The sequence below is a fragment of the Oryx dammah genome, unplaced genomic scaffold (assembly GCF_014754425.2).
Source record: "Oryx dammah isolate SB20612 unplaced genomic scaffold, SCBI_Odam_1.1 HiC_scaffold_4, whole genome shotgun sequence".
Lineage (NCBI taxonomy): Eukaryota > Metazoa > Chordata > Mammalia > Artiodactyla > Bovidae > Oryx > Oryx dammah.
In genome coordinates this window covers 50,164,386-50,186,079 of record NW_024070188.1, presented here as the reverse complement: position 1 = coordinate 50,186,079, position 21,694 = coordinate 50,164,386, and the positions used below count along the sequence as shown (strand labels likewise).

The 21,694-nt window shown below is 39.4% G+C and overlaps 1 pseudogene; it reads right to left on the bottom strand.

Moving 5' to 3' along the window:
• Positions 1-20,588: 20,588 nt before the first annotated feature.
• LOC120862749 lies at positions 20,589-21,345 on the bottom strand (annotated as a pseudogene).
• Positions 21,346-21,694: the final 349 nt, after the last annotated feature.

Below are 21,694 nucleotides of genomic sequence, written 5' to 3'. Positions count from 1 at the left end.
GCAAAACATGTATATGTGTATATATACATAGATATAATTTTTCTAAAATTAATACTTCAAAAAAAAAATCTCTGAATTCTGAAACAGATTTGTGTCCAAGGGTTGCAGATGTGGGTTTGTAAAGTTGAACAGATGTAAAAACACCTGTCATATACAGTCTTCCTTCCACCATGCATTTGGCCAGGGTTGAAGCTGGGTGCAGAAACATTGTAAATGAGTAATAATGGGCACTATACCATTAATTTCCACATACCATTTCCTGTTTACTAGCAACTTCTTAGAATCTCCTTCACTTATAGTCTCAAGGAAATTCTGGTAAGCTTGTTTAATTTTTCTGGAGATAATACACATTCTAAGTTGTGTATTATCACATGAAAAGCATAACTTTTTTATTAATGTATTTATTTATTTTTTATTTTACTTTACAATTCTGTATTGGTTTTGCCATAACTTTTCATGTGTCTGCTTCTTCACCCAGACGTTAACGCTGTACTACTTTTATTACCCAAGACTTTTACTGGTGCCCCCAGAATTGGACTGAAGTGGGTTTCTGAGTCACCCCTTTAGGGGCATCTCAGTGTCCTTTCTTCTAGCAGACATAACAGGCTGATTCCAATTTTTTTTCACCCTTGTTCCTCTAGTTCAAAATTTCTAGAACCCTGTTCTCATAATGTGCCATCAATGCTATTGTCATTTTCTTCTTTCTTCTTTCCAGTTCTCTCCTTTCCTAAATTACTCCAAAATAATCATTCACCTGTTTTGGAAATAAACTTTTCATGATTACTAAAATGCATACAAAAATAAAAGTATATTACAATTTCATATAAAGAGAACTTGTGTTTAGGGAAGGCCTGATGGCTTTACAATCTTTGAATATAATTTCTAGCCATTACTTTCCGTGCGGACAACCCAGGATTCTCTACATACGCACCGTGTGCGTGTTTGTGCACGCGTCCTCAGTCGTGTCCAACTCTTTGAGGCCCTATGGACTATAATGCAGCCCGCTAGGCTCCTCTGTTCATGGGGTGTCCCAGGCAAGAGTAATAGAGTGGGTTGCCACTTTCTTCTCCAGGGGATCTTCCCCCCCCAGGGATCGAACCCACGCCTCTTGCATCTCCTGCATTGCAGGCAGATACTTCATCACTAGAGCCACCTGGGAAACCCCCAATACATGCATCATAGTCACAATAATTTAAGGGATAATGTGACTTTTCCCAAAAGATGAGAGTGATCATTTGTGTTTCCAGCTAATAAATAGTTTAATAACTCAAGCAGTTTCGCTCCTGCACATGCCCTCACACCCAGTTTAAACTGTTGACTGGGAATTCCCTGGCCTTCCAAAGGTTAGGGCTGGGTGCTTTCACTGATGGGGCCCACATTCGATCCCTGGTTGGGGAACTAAGACTCGCAGGTCACACCGCATGGTCAGGGTGACGGGTGGGGACGACAAAAAACCTGGAATTAATCATTCAGTCTGATCATCCAGAAGGTTCTCTCCATTACACTTTTGAAGAAACCATTGCTGCAGATTCTGGTCTTTGCTGTGGTAGATGGTTCCAATCATAAGCAACAGATTCTGCTTGTTGAAGTTTATACTTGTTCACCTAGACACACACCAAGTAAAAAATCTCTAGTTCTGTGCATGTGACAGTAATTAGAGATACAAGATGATTTTTGCACAAGACTTGCAGAGCAAGTTGGTGATCTGTACAAATTATAAAAGCATGGCCCAGCAGAGGAAGATGTGAGACCCTTAACCCCTGAGGTAACATCAAGGGCTTCTCTGTCATTTGTGAATAGTTCTGTTCTCTCAGCAATACTCTCTCAAGTAAGTAACAATTGGGGTCTCTTTGTCACTGGCATTTTATGATCAGACCCAGCTCCAGCCCTGACATCATGATCCATAAGAGGTAAGAAGCTGTAGTTTATGTTCATCATAATACATTCCTGTAGACTAAAAGTCAATATCCCACTTGACATTCAGAAAATGTCCTCATGAGCCTGCCATGAACAAATACCCTAGACTGTGGGGCTTACACAGCAGAAATTTATTTTCTCAGTTCTGAGGCTGGAAGTCTCAGATCAGGGTGCTATCATGGTCAGATCCTGGTGAGGATTCCATTCCTGGCTTGCAGATGGTCACGTTCTTGCTATATCCCAACATGATAAAGAGAAAGAGAGAGCAAACTAGCACCTCTTCCTAAAGGTCACTAACCCCTTCTTGAGGGTGCCATCCTGATGACCTCATCTAAACTATAAAGAAGACTGAGTACTGAAGAATTAATGCTGTTGAACACTGGTGCTGGAGAAGACTTTTGAAAGTTCCTTGGACTGCAAGGAGATAAAACCAGTCAATCCTAACAGAAACAGAAGATATTAAGAAAAAGTGGCAAGAATACACAGAAGAACTATACAAAAAAGATCTTCATGACCCAGATAACCACAATGGTGTGATCACTCACCTAGAGCCAGACATCCGGGAATGCAAAGTCAGGTGGGGCTCAGGAAGCATCACTATGAACAAAGCTGGTGGAGCTAGTGGAGGAATTCCAGTTGAGCTATTTCAAATCCTGAACGATGATGCTGTGAAAGTGCTGCACTTAATATGCCAGCAAATTTGGAAAACTCAGCAGTGGCCACAGGACGGGAAAAGGTCAGTTTTCATTCCAATCCCAAAGAAAGGCAATGCCAAAGAATGTTCAAACTACCGCACAATGGCACTCATCTCACATGCTAATAAAGTAATGCTCAAAATTCTCCAAGCCAGGCTTCAATAGTATGTGAACTGTGAACTTCCAGATGTTCAAGCTAGATTTAGAAAAGGCAGAGGAACCAGAGATCAAATTGCAACATCTGTTGGATCATCAAAAAAGCAAGAGAGTTCCAGAAAAATATCTACTTTTGCTTTATTGACTATTCCAAAGCTTTTGACTGTGTGGATCACAACAAATTGAGAAAAATTTTTCAAGAGATGGGAATACCAGACCACCTTACCTGCCTCCTGAGAAATCTGTATGCAGTTCAAGGAGCAACAGTTAGAAGTGGACATGGGACAATGTACTCGTTCCAAATCAGGAAAGGAGTACATCAAAGCTGTATATTCTCACTCTGCTTATTTATCTTATATGCAAAGTACATCATGCAAAATGCCATGCTGGATGAAGCACAAGCTGGAATCAAGTTTGCAGGGAGAAATATCAATAACCTCAGATATACAGATGACACCACCCTTATGGCAGAAAGTGAAGAACTAAAGAAAAGAGCCTGTTGATGAAAGTGAAAGAGAAGAGTGAAAAAGTTGGCTTAAAACTCAATATTCAGAAAACTAAGATCATGGCATCCGGTTCCATCACTTCATGCCAAATGGATGGGGAAACAATGGAAACAGTGGGAGACTATTTTTTTGGGCTCCAAAATCACTGCAGATGGTGACTGCAGCCATGAAATTAAAAGACACTTGCTCCTTGGAAGAAAAGTTATGACCAACCTAGACAGTATATTCAAAAGCAGAGACATTACTTTACAACAAAGGTCTGTCTAGTCAAAGCTATGGTTTTTCCAGTAGTCATGTATGGATGTGAGAGTTGGAGTATAAAGAAAGCTGAGTGCTAGAGAATTGATGCTTTTGAATTGTGGTGTTGGAGAAGACTCTTGAGAGTCCCTTAGACTACAAGGAGATCAAATCAGTCTATCCTAAAGGAAATCAGTCCTGAATATTCATTGGAAGAACTGATGCTGAAGCTGAAACTCCAATACTTTGGCACCTGATGCGAAGAACTGGCTCATTTGAAAAGACCGTGATGCTGGGAAAGATTGAAGATGGGAGGAGAAAGGGACGACAGAGGATGAGATGGTTGGATGGTGTTACCAACGAGATGGACATGAGTTTGAGTAAACTCTGGGAGTTGGTGATGGACAGGGAAGCCTGGCATGCTGCAGTCCATGGGATCACAAAGAGTCAGACAAGCCTAAACAACTGAACTAACTAATCCTAAAGGAAGTCAACCCTGAATATTCATTGGAAGGACTGATATTGAAACTGAAGCTCCAGTACTTTGACCACCTGATGAGAAGAGACCCTGATGATGGGAAAGATTGAGGGCAAGAGGAGAAGGGGATGACAGAGGATGAAATGGTTGGATGGCATCACCGACTCAACATGAGACTGAGCAAACTTTGGGAGATAGCAAAGGACTGGGAAGCCTGGCATGCTGCGGTCCATGAGCTCACAGATTTAGAAAGATGGTAATGATAACCCTGTTTGCAAAACAGCAAAAGAGACACAGATGTATAGAACGGTCTTTTGGACTCTGTGGGAGAGGGAGACGGTGGGATGATTTGGGAGAATGGCATTGTAACATGTATAATATCATATATGAAACAAGTCGCCAGTCCAGGTTCAATGCATGATACTGGATGCTTGGGGCTGGTGCACTGAGATGACCCAGAGGGATGGTGCAGGGAGGGAGGGGGGAGGGGGTTTAAGGATGGGGAACACGTGTATACCTGTGGTGGATACATGTTGATGTATGGCAAAACCAATACAATATTGTAAAGTAATTAACCTCCAATTAAAATAAATAAATTTATTTTTTAATTAATTAACTAATTAATTTTTAAAAAAAGAATCAGACTTGACTGAGCGACTGAACAAAAACAAAAAAACCTAATTGCTTCCCAAGGATTCTACCTCCAAATACCAGGACAATAGAAGTTAGGGCTTAAATGTATTAATTTCTGGTGGTGGGGGAGGGGACACAATTCAGTCCATGACAGTTTCATAAAGTTTTTTTCTGAGCAAATAATAGAACAGTTATGCAGAGGTTAAGCTCCATGGGAAAAACATGTGAAAGGGGTGATGTGAGAATAGAGGTTTAAGTGCAAGATCTTCATCATGAGTGTCATACACGCACACACAAACACAAAGACACACATGATTTCACAAGATGGCATCTGGGAAACTTCCCCAAACGGTAGTGCATGGTCTTAACATAAGCAGCAATTTGCTCTCCTATTTGTTTCTAGAGGGGAAATTTATGGGCTTCCCTGGTAGCTCAGATGGTAAAGAATCCACCTGCAATGCAGGAAACCCTGTTTCAATTCCTGGGTTTAGATGTTCCCCTGGAGAAAGGATAAACTACCCACTCCAGCATTCTTGGGCTTCTCTGATGGCTCAGGTGATAAAGAATCCATCTGCAGTGCAGGAGACCTGGGTTCGATTCTTGTATTGCAAAGATCCCCTGAAGGAGGGCATGGCAACCCACTCCAGTATTCTTGCCTGGAGAATCCCCATGGACAGAGGAGCCTGGTGGGCTATAGATCATGGGATCACAAAAAGCCAGACACAACTGAGTGACAAAGCACAGCACAGGGAAATTTATATTTCAGAATAATTTTTGGTGGTTTTTTTTTGGAGCATTCCACCTGAAGACTGGCCAGAGAAAGAAAAGTAAAGAGCAATCATTCTCCCCTGGCCATTTTGCCTGCTGAAGGGAAGTTTCTTCATATATCTACATCCACAACTGAACCTTCATAAAGAGCACTTCTTTGTCCATTATGGGATTGAACCAGTTAAGGTGAAAAGGAATTGTTGTCATTTATTATTAGTTCTTAATTCTTTTTCAGTTTTTGCATGTATCCAGGCTATAGTGATTCTTTACTTTAGAGGGAATTTCAGAAATAAAAGATTATCCTTTTGAAGACTTGTTCCTTCCTTGCTTTGTTTTTGTGTTTTGTGTTTGTTTAATTTTTCCTAATAACTAATATGTCTCTGGAGAAGGAAATGGCAACCAACTCCAGTATTTTTGCTGGGAAATCCCATGGACAGAAGAGCCTTGAGGGCTACAGTCCATGGGGTCACAAAAGAGTTGGAGACGACTTAGCGATAAAAGCAACAGCAATATGTCTTTGCCTTCCACCCAAGTGCTCTCCCCACCATGAATCATATTTCATTCCATTCTGAATTTTTCCTTTTTCTGGTTCTTAAAACATGCATTGTACGGGCTGCACAATCACTTCCTCAATAGTTCTTTAAGGTGATCACATATAATATTCAGTAAATATTTGATATTCTATATAAATATTTCTAGTCTATTAATTGGGCTTCCCTGGTGGCTCAGGTGGTGGGGCTTCCCAGGTGGTGCTAGTGATAAAGAACCTGCCTGCCAATGCAGGAGACATAAGAAAGGCAGGGTTTGATCCCTGGGTCAGGAAGATCCCCTGGAGGAGGGCACAGCAACCTATACCCCTATTCTTGCCTAGACAAAGGACAGAGGAGCCTGGTGGGCTACAGTCCACAGGGTCACAAAGAGTTGGACACAATTGAGGCAACTTATCACACACATTTGGTGGCTCAGTGGTAAAGAATCCACCTGCTAATGCAGGAGATGTGGGTTCAAACCCTGGTGCAGGAAGATCCCCTAGAAAAAGAAATGGCAACCCACTCCAGTACTCTTGCCTGGAAAATCTCTTAGAGGATCCTGGCAAAGGCTACAGTCCATGGAGTCACAAACAGTAGCACATGACTTAGTGACTGAGCACAAGCACACAAGAGTCTATTCATTATCTGTTTCCTTAAAGAGAGAGGGCTAACAGGAGAGACAGCAAGCTGTGTGCCATTGAGCTTCTTCTGGAAACCTCTTCATGGTTTATGCCACCAGGCAATGGTTTTCATTCACAGCTCTCAGACAGGAATGAAGGGAATTCAGGAAGTATTCTTTCCAATTTCTCTGCCTTCTACTTGATCCTGGAGATTCAAATTTAAAAGCAAGGAAACAACTGATCAAAAACAAGAGGTTGCTGCCTTAAGAATTCCTCAATTCTGGTTAGGACTCTGTACTTTCGCAGCTGAGGGCCTGAGTTCAGTCCCTGATCAGAGAAATATGGTCTTACGTGGCATAAAAGAGAAAAAGGAAAAAGGAAATTGCTACCTTGTCTCTCTGGTTCCATTGTCCTTGGGACATTTGGGGGCATTGGCAGCTTGACATCCATCCCATAGTACAACTGGGAAAGGGTTAAGGAAACAGAAGAACAGAGAGGGGACCACATCCATAATTGTTTAGTATTTTAAAACCCCATTTGGGTGCAGATCATGGTGATTTGATTCAGTACAAAAGGCAATTTAATAATTATTGAAGGACATGTTAAAAAGAATACATTTGAGAAACATGATTTAGTGATCAATTTAAATAATCATTTTTAAATGAATCATAAAATTATGTTCGTCCTAGATTCCTACAGGTTTCTCCAAGTCTTGGCTCACACAACAACTTATCCTATCAATGACATATTTTTCCTACAGAAATCTATTAACAATTTATATCTGTAAAGTGCAATTTTGATCATTTGATTGCTGTGAAAAGCAGTGGTTTGCTTTCAGCAAAGGTGACATTTTGCCCCTGATCAAGTAAGAGAATAACTGTGTGTGGAGCTGTTACCTTGGTGCTAAACAATGGAGTCTGTGCATCCCAAACAAAGAATGTATTTGCAAGTTGTTGATTTCAGGAGACATTTAGAGGAGGAAGTTAATACTTTCTTGCTAAATTCTATATCACCATAACACTTTGAATTAATTACAAATTAACGCAAAGGTTTGTATGAGTGAAAATTATTTACAAAGAGCTACAGGAAAATAAATTTAGCTGCTGAAGATACATGCGTTATAAAGCTTTTTATTAAGAAATGGTTAATATTACATTCTTCTCCCAATATTTTCTACATTCTTAGTTCTGCTACTCAACTATGTTACAAGAGGAATTTATTACATTCATTGTATTCCCATTAATCTTTTAAAAAATAAATACTGTATTGCTTTTCATTTTATTTCTCTGCTATTGTTTTTCCACTAGGCAATGATTTTTACCAGGAGGCTGAAATCAATAAACATTTAACAAGTACTATACATAGGTTTATCATCAATCAAAAACCCCAAGGACCTAACACAGCACTTATTAAAATTGAGTTGGATTTCATCCTTGCTATTGTATTTTGTGAAACCTCTTTTACAGGTTCTGGTGTATTTTACTGAGAAAATGATGCAATTCTCAATAATAATTGACAAAAGATTTAAGGAAACATAATTCAGAAAAAAATAATTTACTGCCCATAGCTGAAACATGAAAATTTGGAACCCTTTTCTTCTACTCTCATTCTGCTTTAGTAATATAGTAGAGAAGGATATTTTGAGACTACTTTGGCTTTATGTAGTTTTTACATAGAAAGCCTTTACTTAAAAGGAGATCGGACATAACAGTGCTTTCCAGGAAGGCAAAACCAAACTCATATTTTTGAGGAAAAGCTGCTTAAAATAACATGAAGTTGTCTTTGCTTATTTGATTATACTGTCTACCCCTAAGCCAAGAAACTAAAATGGGACAAGCCAAAAATTTAAACATCAAATTATTAAAATAATGGCAGAACTTTAGAATTAGAGTGTGGCACTAATTATTATTAGGAGTAGAAGGGAAAATACATAGTTAATACTAAGGAAAGCTGAAAATACGGGTACAGATGGACCTACAGAAAAAAGAGTCTAGCTAGCAATGAGAGGTCCTGGTATTGAAAACCGGACAACTCCAGATGTAACAACGCAGAGATGATAGAAATGAGCTGTCAGGCCAGGACCTTGAACTTTTCATACATTTGTCTCCTTGTATAATCCTCCGTCATTCGGTTACTTCTTCCTTTATTGCAGCCCATCACAGTCCAACCTGCAGTATTTCTTTGGGTTCTGGACCCCACTTGCTGGTTTTTCCCACCTACCAGGAAGAATTTATGGCTGAATGTTTACCAAAGAATAATTCTCACTTATATTAACACAGAACGGCATCAACTGTGCTAGGAGCACACTCTTCCACTTCAAGAAACTCACAGCCATTATTTTTACACATTATCCTCACCAAATGGAACTCAATATTGTTTGAAACAGCTGTGTTGTCTGTACATGCATGTATATGGTTATAAAAGAAACTTCTTGGGGAATGTTTTGATAGTTAAGAAAAGGAAAAGAAAGGAAAGGTGCAAAGGTGTAAACACTTTGTGAAGAATAAAGTTTAGTAATTAGAAATAAGTCTCTGCAAGAAACTGGGAATTTTTTAAGACTAACCATAAAATCTCTGGGCTTACAAACCCTTCTGTAATCAATCTATCCTTCAAAAAAAAGCTCTCAGAGGGCTGTAAGTCCCTTTTCTCCCACCATTTGATTTATAAATTAAAGTCAGGGGTATTTTGTTGAAAATGTCCAACAAATCAAAAGAGGATAAGGCCCATTTAAAATCTGTATACTACCAGGTGTAAAATAGATAGCAGGTACCTGCTACAAAACACAAGAATCTCAGCTTTGTGCTCGGTGATGACCTAGATGGGTGGGATGAAGGGGATGTGGGAGGGAAGGGAAATATGTATACATAGCTGACTCACTTCACTGTACTGCAGAAACTAACACAACATTGTAAAGCAACTATATTCCGATTAAAAAAAAGAATATTTTCAGTTTATGAAAATACAAGAACTCATTAGAAAAGACTCTGATGCTGGGAAAGATTGAAGGCAGAGGAGAAAGGGATGACAGAGGATGGATGGCATCACCAACTCAATGAACTTGAGTTTGAGCAGGTTCCAGTAGATGGTGAAGGACAGGGAAGCCTGGCATGCTGCAGTCCCCAGGGTTGCAAAGAGTTGGACACGACTGAGTGACTGAACAACTGGTCAGTTCAGAGACTTCTCGGCTTCTCAAAGGCTAATATTACTTTTGCAGAATATGTTACAACTTGAATGCATGGTAATCTATAAAGTAGGAGAAGAAAAATCAGGGCAACAACCGTCACTCCAAGCTTTAGTTAATATTCCTTTAGAATAGGGTGATTTTTCAGAGCCTTAAATGCTTGCAACTGAAAACAGCTTTATGAATAAGAATAAGGTAAATTCTTAGCAGATCAATACCTTGTTTTCAAGGAGCCGGATTCTCATTCTATGTAACTATGGAAATCAGATTACACAGGAAGACAATCTTCCCCAGAGAGCTGGTTACAGGTGAACCTTCTCATACTGCTAGTGAAATTAAAATTCCAAATCCAGCTATGTTGATTGAATTCAACACACTCTACTGGGCATATGCCTCCTTTTAGTAAGCTTTATTTTAGTAAACGGAAACAAAGTACAAATACTCTGATTGAAAGACTTATTTGACTTCTGAGTGTAATGCTGCTGAACAATGTGAAAACATCCTCTGCATCAAGAATCTGGTATTAACATCTTTTACGACCAGCAGTAACACTTAGCAATTGGTTTTGATAAATTGTTTTCTAAGCCAAATCACTGTTATATTTTCTGTCTCCAGGCTCCTCTCTCCATGGGGTTCTCCAGGTAAGAATACTGGGTGGCCATTTCCTTCTCCAGGGGATCTTCCCGACCCAAGTGTCGTACAGGGATCTCCTGGAACTCCTGCCTTGGTGGGTGAATTCTTTCACCATTGAGCCACATGGGAAGCCCATTTTGTCTTAGGTATCTCTGTTTTACAAATTTCAAGTTTTTGATGCTCTACTAAAATTAATCAGTTTAAAGACTGTCTTCCATCATTTTAGGACATTAGCACTTGTTACAGCTGCACTTGTGACTACTGTAATAAATGACCACAGACTAAGTAGCTTAGAACAATTCAGATTTGTTGTCTCACAGTTTGAGAAGTCAGAAGTCCTAAAGGAGTCTCACTGCTAAAGTCAAGGTTTTGGCAGGGCTACATTCCTTCTAGAGGCTCTAGAAGAGAATCCATTTTCTTGCCTTTTCCAGTTTCTAGAGGCTGTTGCTCCCTTTCATCTTCAAAGCCAGCCGTAGCTAATCAAGTCTTTCTCACAGTGAATCATTCTGACCTCCATATGTTATGACCAACCTAGACAGCATATTAAAAAGCAGAGACATTACTTTGCCAACAAAGGTCCGTCTAGCCAAAGCTATAGTTTTTCCAGTAGTCAGGTATGGATAAGAGAGTTGGAAAGCTGAGCACCGAAGAATTGATGCTTTTGAACTATGGTGTTGGAGAAGACTCTTGAGCGTCCCTTGGACTACAAGGAGATCCAACCAGTCCATCCTAAAGGAAATCAGTCCTGAATATTCATTGGAAGAACTGATGCTGAAGCTGAAACTCCAATACTTTGGCCACCTGATTCGAAGAACTGACTCATTTAAAAAGACCCTGATGCTGGGAATGATTGAGGTGAGGAGGAGAAGGGGACAACAGAGAATGAGATGGTTGGATGGTATCACCGACTCAATGGACATGAGTTTGAGTAGGCTCTGGGAGTTGGTGATGGACAGGGAAGGCTGGCGTGCTGCAATCCATGGAGTTGCAAAGAGTCAGACATGACTGAGTGACTGAACTGAACTGAATTATCCATATTCATTTGTATAATTTTTTCAGATTCCACATTTATGTGATATCACATGATCTTTGTTTCTGACACTTCACTTAGCATGTTAATCTCTAGGTCCATCCATGTTGCTGCAAATTCTTCTTTATGGCTGAGTAGTGTTCCCTATACATGTATATGTGTATATGGATAGATATAGCTATACACATATGATATATGTATGAGAAGCAAAAGTTGCTCAGTGGTGTCCGACCCTTTGCAACCCCATGGACTATAAAGTCCATGGAATATCTAGGCTGTCGCTCCAGAATACTGGAGTGGGTAGCCTTTCCCTTCTCCACGGGATCTTCCCAACCCAGGGATCGAACCCAGGTCTCCCACATTGCAGGCAGATTCTTTACCAGCTGAGCCACAAGGGAAGCTCAATATATATGTATGGAGTTTCCATACATATGTGAAAACTATGTTCTCCATAGTGGCTACACCAATTTACAGTCCTACCAACAGTGTAGGAGGATCCCTTTTCTCCACACCCTCTCCAGCATTTATTGTTTACTATTATTATCTTCAAGTTTTTGGAATAGTTTGAGAAGTATAGTATAAGTTCTTCTTTATATATTTAGTAGAATTCCACAGTGAAGCCATCTACTCTTGGAGTTTTGTGTGTGATGATTTTTTAAAATTACAGATTCTGTTTCACTTCTAGCTATTGGTCTGTTCAATGTGTCTGTTTCTTCTTTTTTAAAAAATTTGAGTAGAGTTGATTTACAATGTCATGTTAGTTTCAGCTATAAGCAGCATGATTCAGTTATATGTATAAATGTATTAACTCTTTTTCAGATTCTTTTCCCATTTAGGTTATTACAGAATATTGAGTAGAGTTTCCTGTGCTATACAGCAGGTCCTTGTTGATTATCTGTACTATATACAGTAGGTTGAAGGTGAAGTCACTCAGTCATGTCCTACTCTTTGTGACCCCATGGACGGTAGCCTACCAGCCTCTTCCATCCATGGGATTCTCCAGGCAAGAATACTGGAGTGGGTTACCATTTCCTTCTCCAGGGGATCTTCCTGACCCAGGGATCGAACCCGGATCTCCCACATTGGAGGCAGATGCTTTAACCTCTGAGCCACCAGGTAAAGTATAGTGTGCATATGTTAATTCCAAGCTCCTAATTTATCCTTCTCCCCCACTTCCCCTTTGGTAACTATAAGCTGTTTTCAAAATCTATGAGTCTGTTTCTGTTTTTTAATGAGTTCATTTGTATCATTTTTTTTTAATTAAATTGCACATGTAAGTAATATTATTGTCTGTTTCTTCTTGACTCAGTCTTAGCAAGCTGCATCTTTCTAGAAATTTGCCCATTTCTTATAGGCTGTCCAATTTATTGGCATATAACTGTTCCTCTTATGAATTTTTATATTTTGTAGTGTTGGTTTTTATTTCTCCTCTTTCATTTCTTATTTTGTTTATCCAATTAAATGAGACTCAGTTTTAAGCAACTATTATACTGTGTAATATTAGTAAGAAATTCCATGAATATACCATGCTTGAAATTGTTTATTAACTTAGATGTTAAAATATCCCCTTAAGGGGAAAACTTATTCTCTAACATCAGTAAAGGAATATTAAGAGTGAGCTAATGTTTCTTTCTCATTTGATATTTCTGATAGCATGGCTTTCTGGTATATTATTTCTGTTTTGTATTAGTGACAGGTCGCAAATGGCTTGATTTCTAGTAAGAATTACTTATTTTATATAAAATATTCAGTGAACCAAGGAGGCAACTTCTTTTGACTTTGCTTCAGGAAGCCCAAGTCTTGCTGTTACTTTCATTCCACTATAGGATTACCTTCTTTAGTGCTCTGCCCTATTTCAAGTATAGAAAGAAACAGAACACTTACACTCAACTGTCTACAGCTTTGGTGCGTCATTTAGAAAGTAAGAATCGTTTTTTACTGAGTGCTGACTGGCACAACACAACAGGAGAGTAAAGCCGAAAAGAGAAACCAGGAGAAACTTATGTGTTCTCTGTGCTTGGGTTTCCTGTCAAACGAGTAAAAGCAGGAATTAAAAAATGAATCGAATGTGCTTCAAATAAACTTTTGAAAAATTAAAGTCAAAACATCAGGTTTTAACTTCCAAGTGATCGATATGTATCGCTCCTCACAGAGGAATTAGAAACTACTGTGTACATATTTATTTGAGGTTGTAGGTCTGTAACTATCAAAACTAGTTTTATGACAAACAAGATGTTGGAGTATTTTGTATTTTTCATTTACTCAAGCCATATATATATATGACTCAAAAGGTTACTTTTAAAAGGGTAACCAATCACCATTACTATCCTGTATAAAGTTTTTGCACTAAGAATTTTCCATTACTCCAAACACTTTCCCTGTAAAACACAGTACACTTAAAGTCTCCAGCTGTGTTAAAGATGACTGCATACATGTGACTTGCAGTGTGTCATGCAGGATGTCCAGCATATCTGTAGTGATGATCTTTGTGAATTGAAGCCTAAGCCCTCCATTCCCACCTCTGAACTCAAAAAGCCATTTTTTGCTACAGTTATTTTGGAAAATAACTTCCTTTGACACACTTGCCACTGTTAAGTTTCTATTTGGAGTGGGGGGCATATCTTCTCAGATCCTTAAAATTTGAACTTGTTTCTTAGTTGCTCTTGATGTTGAGTGATTACTATTGTTTTTTTTGCTTTGTTTTGTTTTGTTTTGTTTTGTTTCCAGTGACATAACATGCTTATATTATATTGGATCTTTGATCCCTTTAGAAACCCCCTTCGGGCCACTAAATATTTTTCTAAGTTTTGGCCATCAGCCTTCTCATTGTATCCTCTACTTTGGCCATCTCATCCATTTTCATGGCTTTAATTTTTATTTTAATTATTATAAACCTGACTCCCAAATCAATATCTCCAGAATGAACTTTTCCCTTCACGCCTCCACCTGCCTGATAGACAGCACCACCTAGATGTTGTGCTGGGGTCTCCATCCCAAAATGAACCCATCAAGATCCCCTCCCACACTTGCTCTCACCCAGGTTAAGCTTTCTTGCTTTCTTATTTCTGTTGAGGGTATTACTGCCCTTTTAAGTTTTGGCTTCCAAACCTTGAGTTCAGCTTTGACCTTTTGCTTCCCCTCTCCTGTCTGTCCCACAGCTGTTCAAACTTGCCTACGAAATCTTTCCATTACTTCTCTTCTCCCTTCCCAATGTTGTATCCCAGCAGCTCTCATAAATCTCTCCCAGGAAGAAGTTTCTTAATCAGCCTCTTTGCCTTCTGTTTCTTCTATTTTGTCCTAAGGATTTCCAGCTAGAGCTGCTCTTGTAAAAGACAACTCCAATTTTAAGGCAACGCAAGGTGGCTCAGTGGTAAAGAATCTGATACAATGCAGGAGACACATGGAAGACGTGGGTTCTATCCCTGGGTCAGGAAGATCTTCTGGATGTCAGTGGCAACCTGCTCCAGTATTCTTGACTGGGAAATTCCCACGGACAGAGAAGCTTGGCAGGCTACAGTCCAAGGGGTTGAAAAAGGATCAGACAAGACTTAGCGACTATACAACAACATCAGATTTGAGCCTCCAAATCTGGAGTAAGCTGAGTTTGGAGGATTACTTAAGCCACTTTATCTTCAATTCACTAGTTCTTATTTGTATTGTGGATAATAATAACTTCTATAAGCTATCATTATAGTTGCAATTACAAGAAAATATGCACATAAGATGATTTTCCCTGGCATTTTTGGTCTTCCCAGGTGGTGCAGTGATAAAGAATCCACCTAAGAATGTGAAAGATGCAGGAGAAAGAGCTTTGATCCCTGGATTGGGAAGATCCCCTGGAGGAGAAAACGGCAACTCACTCCAGGAATTCTTGCCTGGTATTTTATTATTAATAGCATTCAGTAGATGGTAAGTTATTATTATCATGTCACTTTGCTGCTCAAAATTGTCAATAGGCTGGCAGTCCAGTGGTTAGGACTCCATGCTGTCTGCTGCCAGTGGAGGTTGGATCCCTGGTCAGAGAAGTAAGACTCCTCAAGCCGTGAGGTGTGGTCAGACCAAACATTGTCAATGGTGCTGTAATAGTCACAGCTCTAATCTACCTTTCTAGTGCCGAATCCCACTTACTGGACCTTCACAAGCTACTTTTGGTCGTATGTGCTGAACTGTTCTCTACACATTTCATTTACCTCATATGTTTCTTAGTTTCTCGTTTGTCTCATGGTTGTTTATTTAATTTTCCCTATCTGAGTCAACATTCTGTTAATTACAACTGACTTATATACTTTTCACAATGAAGTTAAGTAAAACGGGATATTATTAAACAGGAGAATATCAAACAAGAGAATCAATCAGGAACTACAAGGATGTCAAGCCTCATGGAAAGCATCCCCTTGGTCACTGGCTTTTTGGGACCCTATAGGCTCCACTTCTTTCTACACATCAGCTTTATTTCCTGCCCAGCAAGTTGGCTTTCTCTGCCTCTTCTTCTACCTGCAACAACTCACCTCACAGATGTATGCCTCACTATTTCCATCCACTCAATTTCACACACAGATCAAGTGACTTCACAGTCCAACTGCAAATTTCTGGGTCAAAGAGTCATTACAATCCAATCAGGTACAGCATGAGGGCAGATTGCCTCAAACAATCCGAGTGTCCAGGGCCCACCCTGTGTATGCCAGGCAGTTCTCAGAGCAAATCCATTCAGGGTAAGATATTCCAAAGACAGTTAATATCTCAGAAAATAAGATCATTATGGTATGAGTCCCTTGGACTGCAAGGAGATCCAACCAGTCTATTCTAAAGGAGATCAGTCCTGAGTGTTCTTTGGAAGGAATGATGCTAAAGTTGAAACTCCAGTACCTTGGCCACCTCATGCAAAGAGTTGACTCATTGGAAAAGACTCTGATGCTGGGAGGGATTGGGGTCAGGAGGAGAAGGGGACGACAGAGGATGAGATGGCTGGATGGCATCACCGACTCGACGGAAATGAGTTTGAGTGAACTCTGGGAGTTGGTGATGGACCGGGAGGCCTGGCGTGCTGCGATTCATGGGGTCGCAAAGAGTCGGGCACAACTGAGCAACTGAACTGAACTGAACTGAGGGTATGAATAGTGTCTTCCTATCTTTACATTTTCTCATCATTCTTACAAATTGTGACATCCATAGACACTTTCAATCAATGTTTGTAGAAAGATCTGAAATTTTCTATTGTGAGTTTGCTAAAAGCAATACCAATATTAAAAGTGAAGTTAAATTTATAATTTACTTAGTCTGCAGAGAAAGACATAGACTTGAATGGGAGCTCCAAGACCTCATAATGCAATGGAAATTTTTGCCAAAAAGTTAAGGCTACATGAAAAGAGGCTCAGTGTCACCAATTATTAGAGAAGGCAAATCAAAACCACAATGAAGTATCACATCACACTTGTCAGAATAGTCATCATCAAAAAGTCAACAAATAAGATACTGGAGAAGATGTTGGGAAAAGGGAACTCTCCTACACTTTGATGGGAATATAAATTGGTACAGCCACTATGGAAAACAATGGAACTTCCTTCAAAAAATATAAAGTAGAACTATCATATGACCCAACAATTCCATTCCTGAGTATATATCTTGACAAGGGAGAAAATTCTAATTTGAAAAGATATATGTATCCCTATGTTCATAGCAGCACTACTTACCATAGCCAAGACACAGAGCAACCCAAATGCTCATTACTAGATGACTGACTTAAGATGTGGTATGAATACACATACACAGGCATACACGCACAATGGAACATTACTCGACCATAAAAAAGAATTAAATATTGCCATTTGCAGCAACGTGGATGGACCTAGAGAGTATTATATTTAGTGAAGTAAGTCAGACAGAGAAAGACAAATACTATATGATATCTCTTATACGTGGAATCTAAAAAATAATACAAATGAATGTATATACAAACCAGAAACAGACTCACAGACTTATGGTCACCAAAGGTGGGGAGAACAGGTGAGAGGCACAAAATTAACATATACAAACTACCGTAAGTAGAACAAATAAGTAACGAGGGTTCATTGTATAACACAGGGAAGTATACCCAAAATCTTGTTACAACCTATAACGGAATATAATTTGAGAAAATACTGAATGCCTGTGCTGTACAACTGAAACTAGCACAATAATGTCAATCGACTATACTTCAACTTAAAAAAAGATGCTCAATTAGACTCAAAATTTGAGAAATGCTCAGCAAAATATGGTACTATTTTTAAATGATGAGATTGTTTTAAAGGCTTGATAAAACATAGTTCTACTAAGCAGTCCTTGAAAATGGGTTCTTTTCAACACCTTTCTAAAATGTTGATGGGACTGTAGCTGGTCCAACATTTAGGAAGCACAATTTAGCAACATCTGACTATATTAAAATCACAAATTCGTTTGATTTAACAATTCTTCATTGGGGAAATTATCCCACTCATATTTACCTATTCAAATAATCAAATATATGCACAAAGAAGGTCATTGCAGCATTTTTATATTTAAAAAAAAAAAAGAAAAAATAACCTAATTGCCCATCAGATAAATGGTTAATTAAATTACCTTCATTTATACCATGGACTATCATATGCCCATTAAAAAGAATCCTGATATGGAAAACTTGTAAATAAATTACTGAGAGAAAAAAGCAAAATGGAAAACTGTCCAACTAAGTGGCATGAACAGATTTATTAAGAAAATAAGAGTAGTAATAAGCATACATTGCTTATATATACAGAAGAAATTTTTTTTTTTTTGGCCACTGCATGGCTTGCAGGATCTTAGTTCCCCAACCAGGGACTGAACCTCAGTTCCTGGCAGTGAGAGTGTGGAGTTCTAACCACTGGATCACCAGGAAAAATAAAATGTTAAGACTAAGTAAACCATCGCTGAGCCAAGTAACACGGTGGGACTTGATCTTGGAGGTCAGAAATGGAGGAAGATGTTTATTTTTTATTTTATATATTTATTTTCTTTTTGAAAATTTTATGCAAATGCAAATTATAATTTTAAAATTAATGGCACCTAATTAGCAATTATAGGAAGTCTCAGAACCATGGATATTTGAAATTTACAAATCAAATTTAAGTCTTTCTTCCCTGTCCACTTACCCTTATATGTATAAAAATATGCATTTTAATAAGACTGATAAATATAGGGAAATTTTTGAACTCTCTTCTATCCCTTCACACCACTGCTCATAGGGCTGTTAAGAAGTAATCATGTTCTTCTCCTTAACAAGAAGCTTTTCTGGGGATGCATGAGGAAGAGGTTCACAAATTCTTATTTATTAAAAACACACCTCCCACAAGCTTCACATTGAACAAGGAGCTTAAGAGTTAAATGATTCACAAAACAAAGGCTTTGAATAATAGGATGATTAGAGCAAATTTAGAGGAGTTGGCTATAACTTTTTTGAAAATATGATTTGTACCCACTAGTGGGTGGGCTAAGAAAGAGGTTATTTAGGCTTTTTTTCTTTCTTTTTTACAAAATAGATACAATGCCATGAGTCAGAAGAAAGAAGGGGAAAGTAGAAATTCGGTAACTCGACATCTAGAACCATATTATTTGAAGGATCCCGAAGTGATGGTTAGAAATGCAGATTTCTAGAGCCCAACTTCAATCTATTTAATCAGATTTTCTAGAGGTGTGGCCTGAGAATTTGCATTTAAGTCAAAATTTTCAAGTGAATTTATGCGCACTAAAGTTTTAGACTTTCTCCTGTAAGATAATTCAGATACTGAAGAATAAAGCCTATCTGGAGTCAGAGGTAATCTTCTTACATTGATTTTTATCTTTAGAATTCTAGGAAGGTGGTGAGGTCCCATATCAAGCATTGCACTAGATGACAGTGAGTAAACTCATGGTGAAGAAATTGAGAAAAGACTCGATTATGTTAAAAAACAGTTGGGCTGGAAATTTAGAATCTCTTGAGCGGATGATTTTAAAAAAACAATATTGTGACAAAATGTAAGAGCAAAGACAAAATTAAATTAGATCTAAAGCACAGTTTGTTTGTGAACGAGAAAGCTAGAGCCTGCATTTTTGCAGTTCATCTGATATAGTGTAACAACTGAACATCTATCTTGACATCTTTTGATTCTACTTGCCATAACTTTTGATTATAGATAATTTGGTTGATAAAACACGGATTCCCCAAAATATTTGAAAGGCAGCTGCAAATAGGTTCTTGGAGGTATGCTGTGCTAAGTTGCTCAGTTGTGCCTGACTCTCTGCGACCCCATTGACTGTACCCTCCCAGGCTCCTCTGTCCATGGAGATTCTCCAGGCAAGTATACTGGAATGGGTTGCCATACCCTCTTTGAGGGGATCTTCCCAACCCAGTTTTCAAACCCAGGTCTTTCGCATTGCAGGCAGATTCTTTACCATCTGGAGAAGAGCATGGCAACCCATTCCAATATTCTTACTTCAGTTCAGTTCGGTCACTCAGTCGTGTCTGACTCTTTGCGACTCCATGGGCTGCAGCATGCCAGGACTCCCTGTCCTTCACTAACACCCAGAGCTTGCTCAAACTCATATCCATCGAGTCAGTGATGCCATCCAACCATCTCATCCTCTGTCACCCCCTTCTCCTCCCTGCTTCAATTGTTCCGAGCATCAGGGTCTTTTCCAATGAGTCAGTCCTTTGCATCAAGTGGCCAAAGTATTGGAGTTTCAGCTTCAGCATCAGTCCTTCCAGTGAATACTCAGGACTGATTTTCTTTAGGATGGACTGGTTGGATTGCCTTGTAGTCCAAGGGACTCTCAAGAGTCTTCTCCAACACCACAGTTTAAAAGCATCAATTCTTCAGTGCTCAGCTTTCTTTATAGTCCAACTCTCTTATCCATACATGACCACTGGAAAAACCATAGCTTTGACTAGACGGACCTTTGTTGGTAAAGTAATGTCTCTGCTTTTTAATATGCTGTCTAGGTTGGTCATAACTTTTCTTCCAAGGAGTAAGTGTCTTTTAATTTCATGGCTTCAGTCGCCATCTGCAGTGATTTTGGAGCCCCCCAAAATAAAGTCTCTCACTGTTTCCCCATCTATTTGGCATGAAATGATGGAACTGGATGCCATGATCTTAGTTTTCTGAATATTGAGTTTTAAGCTAACTTTTTCACTCTTCTCTTTCACTTTCATCAGGAGGCTCTTTAGCTCTTCTTCACTTTCTTTTTTTGTTTGTTTTAGTTTTTTGTGTTTTTTTTTTTTGACAGGAAATAGCATTTATTGGTGAGCATGATTAAGGAAGGGACAGTATTGATGCTCATGAGTGCAGGGCCCGCCATTTGTCCAGGGGACCACGATTAGAGATGTAATTGACCCCACAGCCGTCTGGGATGAGTCGCTTTTCTGCCACAAGGTTTTCAAATTCATTCGTGTTGAACTTGGTAAATCCCCACTTCTTGGAGATGTGGATGTTCTGGCAGCCAGGGAACTTGAACTTTGCTCGGCAGAGGGCTTCAATCACATGGTCCTTGTTCTGCAGCTTGGTGTGGATGGACATTATGACCTGGCCAATATGGACTGGCCACTGTACCCTGGGGCTTTCCAAAGGCACCACGCATGCCTGTCTGGAGTCTATCAGCTCCAGCGCAAGACAACATCTTGTTGATGCGGATGACATGAAAGGGGTCGAGCCACACTCGGATGTGACAACCATCTTTGCCACAGCTTTTCACCATGTACTTGTTGGCACAAATATGGGCAGCCTCCAGAGCTTCAGAGGAGAGCTGCTCATACTCATATGACACCATGTGGCCAGAGAGTGGGAACTCATCCACTTTGGCCTTCTTACGCCCCAAGTCAAAGATGTGGATCCTAGCATCAGGGACACCGCGGCAGAAGCAGGACTTTGGGTACAGCTTGTTCTTACAATACCCGTAACACCGAGTGGGGCGGCGGTCCATGGAGACACCAGGATCTTCAGTGGCATGCCGAAGTGAAAGCGCTCTTCTTCACTTTCTGTCATCTCCATATCTGAGATTATTGATATTTCTCCTGGCAATCTTAATTCCAGCTAATGCCTCATCCAGCCCAGCATTTCTCATAACGTATCCTGCATATAATTGAAATAAGCATGGGGACAATATACAGCCTTGACGTACTCCTTTCCCTATTTAAAACCAGTGTGTTGTTACATGTCCACTTCTATTTCTTCTTGACCTGCATAAACATTTCTCAGGAGGCAGGTTAGGTGATCTGGTATTTCCATCTCTTTAAGAATTTCCACAGTTTGTTGTGATCCACACAGTCAAAGGCTTTGGCATAGTCA